Below are 13,410 nucleotides of genomic sequence, written 5' to 3'. Positions count from 1 at the left end.
GACCTAAAAATTTATCATATATATCCTGTGCTTTCCTCATGTGTTTAAAATTTTTCATGATAATAATTTAGACCAACATGCATGTAAATAGACAGGAAGCAGCAAACTGACTGCTTGAGAACTGGGTATATTATCAGAAGAACTGATATCGAAAAGAGAAGGTTTGGGATTGAAGGAGATCTTTTAACAGTATGCTTACTTGAAGAGATTATTCTCCTACAGAACCTGGCTGGAGATCCTGGACAGAACCTGGCTGGAGAACCAACTATGCTGATCAACTGAATGCTGCTCCGTGTCCTTCATTCTTCGCCGACTCTGTCCACACTTTTGGGAACCCCTGGACCTGCTGGGGTTGGACCCCAATAAATGGCGCACCTCCCGCTCGCGCGGCCCAAGTCCCAGCTGCAGAAGCTCCAGAGCTCCTTGCAGGCGGCCTGGCTGCAGGACTTCCCCTGGCTGCGCTACTGCAAGGACACCAGCCTCATGTCCTGCGGCTGGTGCCAGAAGACCCCCACGGACGGCAGCGGCGGGGACCTCCCCCCCCCCCGGGGGGGCCAGGACAACCTGTCTCGAGGGACCCGCACCTACAAGAAAACCCTGCTCCTGCGGCACCACGTCTCCACAGAGCACAAGCTCCACGAAGCCAACGCCCAGGAATCAGAAATACCTTCAGAAGAGGGATACTGTGACTTTAATAGGAGGCCAAATGAAAACTCGTATTGCTATCAACTTCTTCGACAATTGTCAGCATTGTGGTGAGCGGAAAAATCTTTAAAGCTCATAAGAACATCCTGGTTGCAGGCAGCTGTTTCTTTAAGACTTAATATTGCTTTTCCAACAAAGAAAACCCTAACCAAAACAATACTACCCACTTAGATATTGCTGCAGTTCAAGGTTTCTCTGTCATCGTGGACTTCCTGTACTCTGGTAACCTGGTGCTCACAAGCCAAAATGCCGTTGAAGTGATGGCCATGGCCAGCTATCTGCAAATGAGTGAAGTTGTTCAGACGTGCGGAAATTTCATTAAAGACGCCTTAAATATAAGCCTTAAATCTGAAGCTCCGGAGCCTGCGGTTGTGGACTATAACAACAGGAAACCAGTCAGTAGAGATGGTCTGTCTTCATCGCGGGATCAAAAAATTGCCAGTTTTTGGGCAACACGGAATCTTACCAACTTGGCAAGTAATGCAAAAACTGAAAATGATGGTTGCAATGTCAACGAGGGCCAAATAGAGAACTACCAAATGAATGGCAGTGGTTGGGTCCAAGATGGTTCACCTGAATTGGCTGAAAGTGAAGCCCCAAGTCAAACAAAAGTGTTTATTTGGAATAATAAGGGCTCCCAGGGAATTCAAGACACTGGCAACAAAACAAGGAGGAAAAACCAAACTTCAAAGAGATTTATTTATAATATACCACCTAATAATGAAACAAGTTTAGAAGATTGCTCCGTGATGCAGCCACCTGTCGCCCATCCAGAAGAAGATATGTCGTTCATTAAGGAAGAACCGGATCTGGACGGTGCTCTGCTCCCGGGGCCGGACTGTGACAGGAATGTGAACTCAAACGTGCTGGCAGAAGCCAGCTTGGGGCAGGATGCAGGCGATGCTGGTACTTCACATGATTTCAAGTATGGCCTGATGCCTGGCCCATCAAGTGATTTCAAGTATGGCTTGCTACCAGGTGCTGCAAACGATTTCAAGTATGGATTGTTGCCTGAATCTTGGCCAAAACAAGAAACTTGGGAAAATGGTGAATCATCTCTAAACATGAACAAGTTAAAATGCCCTCCTTGTACCTATGTAGCCAAATGCAGACGAAAACTAAAAAGGCATTTGCTCATTCATACAGGAGTCAGACCCTTTAGCTGTAAGATTTGTGGAAAACCGTTTACTCACAGAGAGCATGTAAAAAGACATTCCCTGGTGCATAAAAGGGATATTTAATACAAATGTATGGTGTGTAAGAAGATCTTCATATTAGCTGCCAGTGTTGGAATCAGACATGGATCTCGACGCTGTGGTATTTGTGTAGAATGTGCAGATAAACCACGGCCAGGAAGGCAAGAAGGTGTAGATCAGGGACAGGAGACAGATTTCCCTCGGGATAAAGAGTACGAGGAGAACAAAGGGGGAGAACCCTAAGAAGAACTGGCTGATGAGGGAGAAGATCAAAACCACCCGTCACGACGGGACGAGTTGGGAGACGTCTGTATGTCTCAGGATGATTAACTGGCCTACTCCACACCTCAAGGATGCTGCATTGGGACGTAACATGAAACGACAATTTGAATTGTTGAACTTGAAGGCTTGCAAATATGGTACATTCTGGATGGTAGTTAAGTTGCTGTGAAAACTCTAAGGTCAAAGCCTTATAGCAATTTTTTTTTTTAATATTTGTACAGGACTGGACAGCAACCAACCTTGCAGTTGGATTACATGGAGTCCCCACATCTTCAGTCAGTTATCAAAGTAAAAATATTTTTTATTTATAGGATATACAGTAACTCTTTGGGTCCTAATGAAAATGGATTACCTGTCTGTAAATAACTGACGTTTACGTACCAGTTTAACCAGAATGAAGAAAATCCAGTTATGAGAATACAGTGACAGCTGGCCCAACTACACTGCCCACCAAACCACTCAGGCTAGTTTGTACTAGTAGAGTTTTGTTTCTATTTTTATTTTTATTAATTTTATTTTTTTTTAATACAGATTTTTAGTGAGGGGCCTTTTCAACCCCATTGGTTGTACTTTTCTGTATTCTCCATTTTGATTTGCTTCATAAGTTAAACCAAGTCTCTTCTAGTCTTAGGTATTATTTCTCAATTTTGTGCTGATGGGCATGTTTATAAGAACTGGAGAGGTAATTTATTGGAATGAACTAACTGACTTCCTCCATTCCCCCTTCCTTTTTGACATGAATTTTACTACTTCACAAATGAAGAATGATGTTGCAAAGTTACCGTGATGAAGTTGATAAATACCACTAAAGGATTATGATTTAGAAGTCACTTCCTCTTGCTGCTCTAATCTGATAAAATGGTTCGATATGATGTTTTCTGACATGGTATTCGGTTTTGGGTATCTGTTCTTGGCACTATTCTTGTTTGCCTTTTTTTATGTTTGCCAGTGTACTATACCTCAGTCCTATTTGAAAAGACAGAAATCTGATCGAAAGAAGAATCATAGAAACAATAAATAAAATGATTTGTTTTATGATTTATAAAAAAAAAAGAGATTATTCTCCAAGGGGCTGGAGGGGAGTAGGGCAAATAGAGGGCAGAATATGGCAAATAAGTAAAGAAAAAGATAGTTGCCAAAAAAAAAAACAACCCAAAAAAACAAAAATGATATCACCATTATTGCAATAGAATTTGTAATAATTGAAAGAGCAGAGTAAAAAGTCCAGGTTGAACTCAAGATCATGTAGTAACTATGAATTTTTATGTCCTTACTTACAGTATGAGTATTGGAGTTACCTGTGTAAGTATTAAGGGTAGTTTCTTTTTCATCATTGGAATTCCATCACCTAGCAGAATGCTTGACAAATGGAACTTTAAAAAAATATGTAGAAAATAAAACAAAGACACAATGGGGTCAATAAAACCAACACAGTGATGATTGGAGCCAGGAAATGAAAAGGATGTGCTAGCTATTCACCTATTTAGAAATAATAAAAATAAATATTTTATGATTTACACTAGAGGACTGGTGCACAAAAATTTGTGCACTCAGGGCGGGGAGGAGGGGTCCCTCAGCCCGGCCTGTGCCCTCTCACAGTCTGGGACCCCTTGGGAGATAAAGACATGCTTGCTTAGACCTGCTCCTGGGTGGCAGAGGGCAGGCCCAATCCCTAGGTGCAGCCCCTGGTCGGGCTCAGAGCAGGGCCGATTGGGGAGTTGGGGTGCCACCCCCTGTCATGCACAGAGCAGGGTGGATCAGGGGGTGGGGGCACCGCACCCTGTCACACTCAGGGCAGGGCCGATGGGGAGGTTATGGCTCTACCCCGTCACACACAGAGCAGGGCCTGTGGCAGGGTTGTGGTTGGGGCACCGCACCCTGTCACACACAGAGCCACAGGGTGATCAGGGGGTTGAGGAGCTCCCCCCTATCAGGCACAGAGCAGGGCCGATCAGGAGGTTGGGGCGCCTTCCCCTGTCACAAACAGAGCAGGACCGATAGGGAGGTTGTGGCCCCGCCCCCTGTCACATACAGAGCCGCAGGCGATCAGGGGGTTTGGGCGCTGCCCCTGTCATGCTGATCCCGGTGCTGGGAGGCAAATTACCCTTTTACTATATAGGATAGAGGCCTGGTGCACAAGTGGGGGCTGGCTGGTTTGCCCTGAAGGGTGTCCTGGATCAGGGTGGGGGTCCCCACTGGGGTGCCTGGCCAGCCTGGGTGAGGGGATGATGGCTGTTTGCAGTTGGTCACACACCCTTCAGGGTGGGGGTCCCCACTGGGGTGCCTGGCCAGTCTGGGTGAGGGGCTGAGGACTGTTTTAAGGCTGGCCGGTGACTGAAGCTCCCAACCGCTCCTTTTTTTCTTTTCTTTTTTTTATTCTGGGCCAGCTTTAGCTCTGAGGCTTGGCTGCTGAAAGCAGGTATATGGTTTGTTTGGGTTCTATAATTAAAACACTGTTTCAACTCCAGCTCAGAGATCCCGGGCTGGCTGAAAGCGGGTTTCTCGGGTTTTGTTTAGCTTCTAGATGTGTACCAATGTTTCAAACTGCAAATTCAGAGGCCAGCAGCGGCAGGCGGGTAACGTTGGAGTCCTCTGTCACTGAAGCAAGCAAGCCTCATGTTCGCTTCAAGTTGCCTGGCTGCCGGCCGCCATCTTGGCTGGCAGTTAATTTGCATATTGCCCTGATTAGCCAATAGGAAGGGTAGCGAAGGTACGGCTAATTACCATGTTTCTCTTTTATTAGATAGGATTATCTATTTAAGTAATAAGAAATTTGAAAATTATATAGAGTATTTGCAATGTTAAAGGCACACGTGTTATTTCCTTTAACCATTCAAACCACTCTGTGAGGGCTACTATCCCCATTTTATAGATGAGAAAACTGAGCAGCAGATAGAACAGGTTACTTAATGTAGCACTGGGACTAGAATGTGGATTCATGCAGTCTGACACAGAGCCTGGACCCTTAAACATGTGGTTATATCATTTCTTAAAATTTTCCACAAGATATCATTTCTATACCACCTAAAAGTCTTTACTTAATTTCCCTTTATCTCACAAGAAACTTTACCAGCAAGTGTTGTGCGAATAATCATCTTTTGAATGACCTGCTGTGAATTTGGTTTAACCAGAACAATATCCTCCCAATACCTATTACTGAAGAAGCACTTAAGTCCTTGAAAGGGTCAGAAGATGTCAGAAAGGATGGAATGTGAAAAAGATTCAAAGAATTCAACCCACCTTTTTCTGGCATTGGAGATGGATAAAGGGAAGGAATGCAGCAGTTACTAAAAGCTGGGAAAGGCCCTCAATCCATAGATAGTAAGAAAGCAGAGTCCTGGTCACCATAATGGTGGTAAAAGAGACCCCCAACTTCAGATAGCCCACAAAGATCAATGATTAGATAGCTATCCACTAACAAAACAGCACTGGGGGAGATCTGGGTCGACTTAAAAAACTTCAGTAAAGCAGTGTGTGTGGTGGGGGGAGGGGGAGAGGGAGTCTAATGACTGAAAGAAATGGGAATAACAGCTTCATATGGTTACATCATCACATCCTGCAGGCTGGCATTACTCAGCACCAAAAGGAAACTCCCCCGCTAGAAAGAGTTCCCCTCCCTGGTGCCGGGAGCCGGTCCATCCTTGCTGTTTCAAGGGACCTGGCATATATAGCATACGGTTCTTAATATGTTTGCTCCCCTTAGCGCTGTGTGTTTTAACCAAGGTCACCTCTCCGAGAAAGGTTGTTTCCCCAGGTAGGAATTTTTCCCTGAAGTCAGGGAGGGGATGCCTCTCCTAGAAAGGTTGTTTCCCCAGGTAGGAATTTTTCCCTGAAGTCAGGGAGGGGATGAAACTCCTTAACTAAGTGCCAGGCGGGTAGTTAATCACTACAAACAATCATGCTTAAGCTACATAATCTTTACTCCCTGGAATGGAGATAAGAAACGCCCTAACCTTTGGAATAGAGATTGATGGGATTGAATCAACTGGTATAAATACAGATGTAACAAGACAGAGAGAGACATAACTTAGAAGAGAGCCGAGAAGACAGAACCTACGCGGAACCTGGAGATGGAGGAGCTTCGCTGGAGAGAACATGCAAGGGATCCTGGACTGAACCTGACTGCAGAGGCTGGCAAGAGAGCCTGACTAGAACCTGGTGACTGAACCTGGCTGGAGAACCTAGCAAGAGAACATGGACACAGAACCTCTCTGGAGATCCAGACCAGAACTTGGCTGGAGATCCTGGCTAGGCTGCTGATCAACTGAACACTGTCTCCATGTCCTTCCTTCATCGCCGACTCTGTCCACACCTTTGGGGACCCCTGGACCCGCTGGGGTTGGACCCCGGCACCCTGGGAAGCAAAGAGCAGGGGTGAGCGACCTCCTTCAGTTTCACCCTAACCAGAGACCAGCTACTCTGAGAGTCACTGAGATGGCCAAGCAGGAACAAGGAAGACTCTAGGAGCAGATACTAGTGGCAGGGGCTACTGGTATCAGCCACAGAGCAGAAGTGACTGCTTTCCCCATGACCTCCTCTGCAGAGAATTCCAGGAACAATCGCCACTGAAGAAAACAAGTCTAGCTCAGCCACCGCAAACCCACTCCAGATTTCACTGTTTTGTTTCTTTTGTCCTGCAGGTATTCATGAGCACAGACTCTCGCCTGAATGCTTCCTGCTCCCTCGCCCCATTTCTGACCCTGCCATTTCTGACCCTGCTAAAGCTCAGGACCAACACAGGCAGCCAGCACCAGCCCAGACCCCCAGGGCTGCCTCCTCCCAATGTGTGTACACTCAGGGCTAACCCCTCCAGATGTGCACCTGAGCACCACTGCCCTGACTCCCATCGCTGGCTTCCACCTACTTATGTGCACTCATGGCAAGATCCCGCAGCTGTAGAAGTGCACATCCTCCACAACCAAGGCCCTCGCGGCTGCTTGTGGGCCTAGATCTGACTTGGTCCCTGTCCACTGACTCCTCCAGCTGTGTACTTGCATGCCCCCAGCCTGAATCCCAACACTGGCCTCTACTTCCATGCACCTGTTCTAAAACCTAGTAATGCATGCCAACATCCAGGGCTCCTGCAGCTACCAGTGAACCTGCAGTTGGCCCCAGCTCTTGCTGCTGGCTCTGGCTCCCACCACTATGTATGCATCTGCAACTGGCTCCTGCAGATGACCTGGTTCCTAGCTACTAGACCTGGAGATGCCACTAAGGAACTCAACAGCTTTCTCAGCCATCATGAACCCCCACAACATTCACTAAGGACTATGCAGTTGATGCTACACACCTGAGGTGTCATACTAAATATTTAAAGAAGAATCAATGCCAATTCTTCTCAAGCTATTCCAAAAAAATTGAAGAGGAAGAAATACTCCCAAACTTTGTTTTATGAAGCCAGCATTACTCTGGTATCAAAACCACACAGGACATTACAAAAAGAGAAAACTATAGGCCAATATCCCTGGTGAATATAGGTGCAAAATGAGAAAAAATATTTGCAACACTTATAAAAGATAATGGACTAGCATCGCATACATTAAAAAACACCAAAACACCAATAAAACATAGGATATACACTACCCACAAGCAAAAATGGGCAAAAAAAAATTGAAAAGATTTTCACAATAAAAGTATATCCAAATAACAAGTACACATATGAAAAGCTGATCATTCTCAGTCATAATCAGAAAAAAAGTGAATTTTAACCACCCAGAAATATAATTATATAGACTTTAGATTGGCAAAATTTAGCACAGTCTAACATTACCAAATATCTAAAAGATTGTGAAACAACAGTAAAAATGACCCTTCACAGGTGGAAATGGACACCATTTTGGAAATGTTTAGTATCCTATAGAATAAAAGCCTAATATACAAATTGTTCGACCTGGAGTTCAATAGAGTTCTACTGCTTGCTATGACATGAGCTCACCACTAGGGGGCGGTGCGGAACATGGCGGGCATGGGCAATGCAGCACTGGCAGCAAGCCGCCCCAGGGCTGGGATGGGGAACAGGGAGTGGGTGGGGGGCGGCAACCAACCTCCCGCGGCACCAGGCCAGGGGGCTGCGTCCTCTCGCGGGCTACCTGGGGATGGGGGTGACAGGGGATAGAGGTAAAGTGAGAATGCGGGGTATCTGCCAAGCTCACTCTCACTTCCCCTGCTACCCTCCCCCAGGATGCCAGGGCTCACGTGCTGGGGAAGCCCCCATGCTCAGGTGCAGGGCGCCTGCGTGTGGCCTCTTCCAGATGAGCCAGGCTGCAGCTGCCAGGACCACAGGAGCCCGTTGGACTCCCCATGGATTCATGCAGGAGCTGGTCTGCAAGACCAGCTGGGAGAGAGCATGCTGCCCGCCTTGCTCCATGCCTGCAGCATTGGCTGTGCTCACCGCATCTCCACCTGAGGACTTGGTCACCGTGACTCAGGTGGAGGAGGGCACCTGACCGGGAGGCCCAGAGGTCAGCCCTTCCACGCCAGATGCTCAATCTTTGATCCCTGGCCAGGCCTAGGGACTGCACCTGTGCACAAATTTTGTCACTGGGCCTCTAGTTATCTAATAAAATAGAAGATAAGCATTCCCAAGGAACAAGAAATTCTGTTCTTAGGTGTTTTTCCTATAGAAACTAGTGTAGGACTTCTGATTATATTTACCAGGGTATATGAGAAGAATGTTCATTGTAGCTATTTTCTTTAAAGCCCCAAACAACATGAAATACATCAAATGTTCATCCAATAAAAAATACATTTAATTGCTATTGTAGTAATTAAAAATTAATGATCTATATAGCTACATGGTACAATAAAATTGAGTCTCCAAACATAATATTGTGTGAAAGAAGAGAGTTACTATATGCACATATATTCTGGATTTTATTATAATGGAGATTACCTGTTACTCTCCAAAGCCCATCTTGTAACCATCAGTTACACTTTTTTTTTTTTTTTTTTTTTTTTTTTTTTTTTTTTTTTTTTTTACAGAGAGGGAGGGAGAGGAATAGAGAGTTAGAAACATCGATGAGAGAGAAACATCGATCAGCTGTCTCCTGCACACCCCCCACTGGGGATGTGCCCGCAACCAAGGTACATGCCCTTGACGGGACTCGAACCTGGGACCCTTCAGTCCACAGGCCAATGCTCTATTCACTGAGCCAAACCGGTTAGGGCACAGTTACACTTTTTATTATACGTTTCCCCTAATTAAAACTGTTGTTGAGGCACTATTCTTTCAGTGTCTTCTGATTGACCACAAGCACAGAGCGTTTGATATCAACCCTTGTTCAGGTGTTAAGTTGTGTAAGCATAACAAAAAACACATTTATGATCAGTAAATGTACCACTTTTTCAGAAGAAGTAACCATGAGCTTTTTCTGAACTATTTCTTGATTTTGCCACTCCACTCCTGACAAAAACATTGACAGTGAAAAATTCTTCTCTAAATGCTTTAATGCCCAAATCCCAACCACTCATAGAGCTGCTATCCAATATACTAGCCATTAATCCCATGGTGACTACTGAAATTATAATCAATTATCCTATATAATAAAAGGCAAATATGCAAATAGACTGAAAGAACAACCAAACAACCAGTCGCTATGACGTGCACTGATCACCAGGGGGCATTTGCAGAACATAACGGGCATTGGCCGTGGCGGGATGGTGGAGCAAGTGAGTGGGGGTGCCAGACCAAGCCAGGGCACTGGGCGCTGTCATCAGGGCGAGCCTCTGGTGGTTACTGAAAATTCTTTGCTCCCATGTGCCATGGTCCTGCCTGGCGCTCACACCTGCTGCAGGTGCCAATCCTGCTTGCACCCGCTGCTGGCGCTGGTCCTAATCACTCTGCACTGTCAATGGGTGTGAACAGGGCTGGCACCATCAGTGCATGGGAGCGACGGCAGGAGCAGGGCTGCTGGCCGACAGGGGACTGGGGGCTGTGGCAGGAGGGGCCAGGTGGGGACATGGAGGATGGGCCAACCTGCCCCTTTGCCTACCAAAGACTCACAGCCCACAGTTTCTTTTAAGGTGAATGAATGCGTGCACTGGGCCCCTAGTAATAAAATAAAATAAAAGATCTAGCCTCATTTCAAGTGCTCAATAGCCACACGTGGTTAATGGCTATAGTTTCGAGTGCACTGATATGGAATAATGCCGTCATTTCCAAAAGTTGATTAGGCAGTATTGGTCTATGACAGTTTTCTTCCAGATGTGGAATGAAAGGAATTCCATCTAATTTTTTTTTTTTAACAATAGCCACATGTAGCAAAGCATTTTAAAGCTGTTACAAACAATAGCCCTCTTCAGTATGTGTGTTTGCAAGTGGTGTAGAGGTTATGATTCAGGTGAAGCAAGATTGGATATGATGATGGTGTTTAAAGAGAACCTGAAAATAGGGGAGCAATGCTAGAAGTGTGGTCATTTCTAAATCTTTTACTGAGATCATGTAGACACCTTTAAAGCAAATAACACCACATGTCTAAAAGCGACCAAGATTTCCAATGAAAAGTAATTTCTTTCCAACCTCTTGTTAAAAATGCCCCGCAATACATATGACTTGAAGAAAGACAAAAATGGTACCATACATTAAATTTTAAAATACACATGTCAGAATATGGAAGAAACTTCTACAACCATAGTAACATAGGATAGAGTTAAACAAGTTCCTTAGTGGCCAATGGGAGTTTTCCCATGTGAGCATTAGAAGCAATGGACTGTGTGTCTTTTTCAGTGGATCTGATGGCAGTTTGAAATACACAGTTTAGAAATTAATTGAACTTCATAAAAGTCAGACAAGACTTACTTTATTAGAAGAATTTAAGGAGCACTTGCAGATCGTTCCTGCTTCTTTGGGAAAAGCTGAAATTAGCTTTATCTTCTTTCTCCTTCATAATATCTAGGTTTTGTAATATCTGGCATCACTCTTTGCTAATGTCTATTACATATCATTATTTTGGCCCAGATTATTAAGAGGTTTTGTTTTAAGAGAAGTTCTTGAGACTGATAATCTATTGAATTGTTAACAGTTATAGACAGCTTAAGAAGAAAGAGAAAGGTTTCCTTATAGGTCCAGACGATCAAACATTAAAACAACATCAACAGTATTTTAAACAAACAACCACAGTACAATTTACCTTGTCAGTGCATTCACTTATATCAGCAATTTTTATTTCACTGGGTCTTGGGTTACTAGTCTCATGAAATTGTCCATTTCTCAACTGAAAAGGGTTCTGAAACCTCAGTTAGCACCCTGGAAAGGTCTGAACATCGTCCAAACAAAGCCACTGAAGTCTGTCCCTAAGGGTCTGTTCTTTGGAGCGAGGAAGTGTGAGGTGCCTGGAGTCCTTTGCTATCAGGTTCTGAGATGGTCCTTCTTCACTGAAGGCACAAACTATGACCTCTAACGCTTTATGGAGGCTTGAGACAAGCCTCAGAGGAAAAGGAAACTGTCTGTAGATGACAGCTGCACATAACCCACATCCCATTTTACAGAAGATAAAATTGAAGAACCAGAAGGTGAGTAGCTTACCCAGCGTCACCGAGGTAATAAGCAGAGAGTCAGAGATCCCCACCAGGCAGCCTGGTTCCTCCATCGTGGGGGAGCCCTGTGGCCTACCTGCTGGTGCTCTTGGCAAAATCACTTACCTTCTGAGGCAGTGGTTCTCAACCTTCTGGCCCTTTAAATACAGTTCCTCATGTTGTGACCCCAACCATAAAATTATTTTCGTTGCTACTTCATAACTGTAATGTTGCTACTCTTATGAATCATAATGTAAATATCTGATATGCAGGATGGTCTTAGGCGACCCCTGTGAAAGGGTCGTTCGACCGCCAAAGGGGTCGCGACCCACAGGTTGAGAACCGCTGTCTGAGGCAAGTCAGAGGAGCCCTCCCAGTATTAAGAGGCTGACATTTCATAATCAACCAACTCCTGCTTGAGTTTGGAGGTTCAGCCTTTTTATGCGCCTCCCTCAAGTAAGCCCCAGGATTCAAAGCTGTCTTTCCAGATATGACTGGAGAGAATTTAACTCGGAGATCAACAACCCCTGTGAACTTTGAAGGGCTAAGACAAGACCGCTGTTAACCATGTTATACCCAGTGTAAGCATGAGAAAAGCACACCCTAGCAGGGTTGTAGGCAACCAGGGGGCTTTTATTTAAAGGTACCTGGGCTGAGTTGAAGAATTACAAAAGGTGCCCCCTCCGGATTGAGGCAACGCTACCTCAACCCATCTAAATGCAGGACTTCCAGGTTTTCTTAAATTGATCATGCCTTTCAGTTTTCCCTATTATATGTGTAGGGTTCTTTTTCATCCAGAATTTACTTTTAAATTAGCCCTTCCACTTCCAACATCCCAACTGGATTATTTGATGGAGAGATAATGAGATTCTTTACAATCGGCGCAGATCAACTGTGCAGTTTGAAGGATTTGATGACATCGTGCAACGGGAAGGTCAGCAAGTCCATGTAGGTATTACTGCCAGGAGAATAGCAGAAGACTTGATAATATTCCCAGTAGAGAGATCATTGTCTTTATGTTTTGTTTTCTGTTCTGTGATGAACGGAGAGGAATTTACAGAACCCTCAGTGGAAGAAACAACATATAGGGGGGTGGGCAAAAGTAGGTTAACACACTGGGCCAAAGTGTGCTTGAGTGCAGCAAGTAGACTATAAGAATGTGTACAAAATGAAGGCCGGCAACAACAACTGTGAACCTACGTTTGCCAGCCCCTGTGTTTGGTCTCAGCTGGAGGAAGTGGTGCATCAGCTTTAGTTTTTTTTTCCTCTCTCTCTTTCTGTGGAGGTGGCAGACGCAGGGGAGAAAGAGCACAGGGTGAGCGATGACGGTGGGGAGGGATGGGTGGGTTGGTGGGGACATGCTGGTCTTAATAGTCTATTGGCCTGCAAGGCCTGCACACACTCTCCTGCGGCTTTTCCTCCCACGGGTCCCTTTTGATGTCTGCATGCTTCTGTTTCGGCTCTCAACCTGAAACTTGTATAGGGAGGAAGCGATAGTTTCTCTGTATGGCACCCCTACATCTCCCGAGCCCCGCGGGCAGGCTGGGCTCCCAAGAGCTCATTAGGAGCTATAAGGCTTTTCCCCACCCTGAATCATTTTCCAGCCAGGAGATGGGGACCTGGTGCCACCTCCTCCCGACCCCCTCCCAGAAGTGGGGCGAGGCTGGGTGCATCTGGGCAAGGGAGGCAGAGACACTGGCACTGGATTTCAATA

The 13,410-nt window shown here is 45.4% G+C and overlaps 1 pseudogene; it reads left to right on the top strand.

The window, feature by feature from the left end:
- Positions 1-366: 366 nt before the first annotated feature.
- Positions 367-2,351, top strand: LOC132225966 (zinc finger and BTB domain-containing protein 10-like; annotated as a pseudogene).
- Positions 2,352-13,410: the final 11,059 nt, after the last annotated feature.

The sequence above is a fragment of the Myotis daubentonii genome, chromosome 2 (genome assembly GCF_963259705.1).
Source record: "Myotis daubentonii chromosome 2, mMyoDau2.1, whole genome shotgun sequence".
NCBI classification, from domain to species: domain Eukaryota; kingdom Metazoa; phylum Chordata; class Mammalia; order Chiroptera; family Vespertilionidae; genus Myotis; species Myotis daubentonii.
This window is presented reverse-complemented; position numbering and strand designations above follow the sequence as displayed.